At 37.9% G+C, this 2,952-nt stretch overlaps 1 protein-coding gene across 1 annotated transcript in view; it reads left to right on the top strand.

Annotated features, from left to right (window-relative positions):
- The window catches only part of LOC127450660 (ATP synthase subunit d, mitochondrial-like), a 4,343-nt gene extending 4,331 nt beyond the window's left edge, over positions 1 to 12 (top strand). Inside the window, exon 6 of the mRNA XM_051714936.1 lies at positions 1 to 12. This exon is cut by the window's left edge and continues 286 nt beyond it. The gene's annotated coding sequence lies outside the window, so the exon portion shown is untranslated.
- Positions 13 to 2,952: the final 2,940 nt, after the last annotated feature.

The following is a 2,952-nucleotide window of genomic DNA, read 5'->3' as shown; positions in this document are numbered from 1 at the left end:
TTGTTTAAAAAATGACTAGCTTTATTTGTGCAACAAAATGTTTTGAAACGAAACTTTCTAGGACTTCAAATCTCATATATTAAAGCAATAAGCCAAATAGAAGCACATTGTACATAGGGGCCATGGTTTGCTCCTGTCAGGCAGCAGATGCCCTAACCCCACCCTAATCCTAACCATATGGAGCATATAATGGTTCACGTCAACCATCTGAATGGGGGAAAATGTGATCTCAGTGATTTGGACTGTGGCATGATTGTTGGTGCCAGATGGGCTGGTTTGAGTATTTCTGTAACTGCTGATCTCCTGGGATTTTCACACACAACAGTCCCTAGAGTTTACTCAGAATGGTGTGAAAAACAAAAAAACATAAGATGAACGTCAGTTCTGTGGACTGAAATGGCTTGTTAATGACAGAGGTCAGAGGAGAATGGCCAGACTGGTCCAAGCTGACAGGAAGGTGACAGTAACCCAAATAAACACGTTTATACCAGTGCTATGCAGAAAAGCATTTCTGAACGTATATGTCGAACACTGAGGTGGATGGGCTACAGCAGCAGAAGACCCCTCCAGGTACTACAACTGTCAGCTAAGAACAGAAAACAGGCTGCAGTGGGCACAGGCTCACCAAAACTGGACAGTAGACGATTGGAAAAACATTGCCTGGTCTGACAAATCTGGATTTCTGTTGAGGTACACACATGGTAGGCCCACTGCAGCCTCTGTTTTCTGTTCTTGGCTGACAGAAGTGGAACCCAATGTGGTCTTCTGCTGTTGTAGCCCATCCGCCTCAATGTTTGACATGTGCATTCTGAGATGATATTCTTCTCACCACAATTTTACAGAGGGGTTATCTGAGTTACCGTAGACTTTGTCAGCTCGAACCAGTCTGGCCATTCTCCGTTGACCTCTCTCATTAACAAAGCATTTTCATCCACAGAACTGATGCTCACTGGATGTTTTTTGTTTTTGGTACCATTCTGAGTAAACTCTAGAGACTGTTGTGTGTGTCAATCCCAGGAGATCAGCAGTTACAGAAATACTCAAACCAGCCCATCTGGCACCAACAATCATGCCACGGTCTAAATCACTGAGATCACATTTTTCCCCCATTCTGATGGTTGATGTGAACATGAACTGAAGCTCCTGACCTGTATCTGCATGACTTTATACATTACACTGCTGCCACACGATTGGCTGATTAGATAAGTGCATGAATAAGTAGATGTACAGGTGTTCCTAATACAGTGGCCGGTGAGTGTATACTGTCTCAATCTCGTGGGTGACAACAACACTAACAGAGAGATATCTTTAATTGCATTATTGCAGACTCATATTTCAGACTCATTTACTAGTCAAATTGTCAATCTCCAGGATATAGTATTGCATTACTGCAATGTTGTAGAAATCTTTTTGCTTACTTACATATCCTTGTAGACTCGACATACAGTATATCTTGCAAAACATGATGCATGAGCATCAACTCTATTTGCCAATCACCTTTTTAGTTACAGTGTCCTTTTGAAATTGACATTCATCAATAATGTAATACATGTCTTAAATGTGGTCACACTGTGTGCTCTGTGACATCATTGGTTGATCCGCTGCCAAATGCAGCATGAGGTCCTGGGCTGTGTTCAGAACAGCATGCTACCATAGCTTTTCTGCAGTAGGCAGATACAGTATGTGTTGCTTCAACTTTGGGCAAGTTGAAGAAACTTGGGGTTGTTTTTTTATTTTTGTTAAATATAGCAGATTTGATCTTTTTTGTGTGTATGTTTGTTATGTGAAGGGGACATAAAAACTGATTTAGAAACATTTTTAACCAAGCAATCATTTAGTTTCTGTACTTTTCAAATGCATTTTATGTGTCGATTTCTGTCAAAGGTTTAATAGTAGACTCTGAAAAACTATTTATTAAATATTTAAAACTATGATAGCCTAATCAAAAAGTGAAATAAACATACATTTTCCAAATATTATGATTGTCCCAAAGTTTTGCCGTCTTTTCCACCTCAAAAAGTTTTGCTGCTCTTTTTTCAAGAATTTGTATACCTGTTTACCAAGTCGACCAAAGTGTCAGTGAAGAGCAAGCTTGAGATGAAAAATGAGACAAGCGATGTTTGAAGAAAATAAACAAAATTAAAGGTAAATATCACTTGTAGAATATTTTCATTGGGCGACATTACTAACCAATCAGTAATTTTACCAAATTATGTCTTAAAACAATATTTTATTGTGTTTATTAAGGATACATAACATTTTAGTTGTGAAATCCGCTTTAGCAAGACAAAGGAGTTGGCCATTTTATTTCAAAAATGTAATTTCCATCAACATCATTTCCACCATGGAATTCTGTTAAACACAAACAGAATTTGATATGTGCTGGAAATCCCACTGTGATGGGGAATTTCATGACTTACAAAAAAAAAAAATGACTGAAAGGACATATAAATCTCTTGTGATGCTTGTACATACTGTACAATGAACATTGCTAGTAGATCTAAATAAACTTCTGAGAGTGTTAACTCTTTAAATGAGACTTTACTTTCAGTTTACATTGTGGACAAATTGCACTAAGCTTTATCTGAACACAGCTCTCAAAAAACTGACTTCATTAGCAGCACATTAGTGACTTGAAACAGCAGTTGGTGAGCTAGTAGTGAAATAATGGACACTGTTTTACGTTAGATGTTAAATTAGATGTAACATTTTTGTTAAAGTCAGTTGTGAAGCCAATTTGGGCCTGAAAAACAAAAAGCTAATATTTGTGTGGTAGTCAGACTGCAAGCCACTGGACTGTAATCCAAATCATACTGCACTGACACATACTGTGCAAAACTTGACTTTTCATGCATCGACTAAATAGCTCAGTGACCTTTGATTAATGGTCACCACTGTATAAAATATGTTGATAGTGGCTGAAATTTTAGCTGCCCTCTCAGTGCCTTTTAT

Source organism: Myxocyprinus asiaticus, chromosome 13 (genome assembly GCF_019703515.2).
Source record: "Myxocyprinus asiaticus isolate MX2 ecotype Aquarium Trade chromosome 13, UBuf_Myxa_2, whole genome shotgun sequence".
Classification (NCBI taxonomy): Eukaryota; Metazoa; Chordata; class Actinopteri; order Cypriniformes; family Catostomidae; genus Myxocyprinus; species Myxocyprinus asiaticus.
This window is presented reverse-complemented; position numbering and strand designations above follow the sequence as displayed.